Source organism: Corvus brachyrhynchos, unplaced genomic scaffold (assembly GCF_000691975.1).
Source record: "Corvus brachyrhynchos isolate BGI_N302 unplaced genomic scaffold, ASM69197v1 scaffold351, whole genome shotgun sequence".
NCBI classification, from domain to species: domain Eukaryota; kingdom Metazoa; phylum Chordata; class Aves; order Passeriformes; family Corvidae; genus Corvus; species Corvus brachyrhynchos.
Window position 1 is genome coordinate 746,970 of NW_008236203.1, and position 225 is coordinate 747,194.

Consider the following 225-nt stretch of genomic DNA (forward strand, 5'->3'; position numbering starts at 1 on the left):
AGGACGCAGGAGCTGCTGAGCAGGACCTGAGCTCCCCCTGCTCTGCTCCCCATCCAGAGCCTCCTTTTCCCACCCAGGAGTGCAAAGCTCCATCCAGGCAAGACCCTCTGATGTTTTTTGCTTCCTCCAAGGCTTCCCTTGGTCCCACTCCCCCTTTTCCCCACTGGCAAATCAGTCCCAGTGGGGACGGGTCATGGGGGCCAGGCTGGGTCCTCCCATCCCACC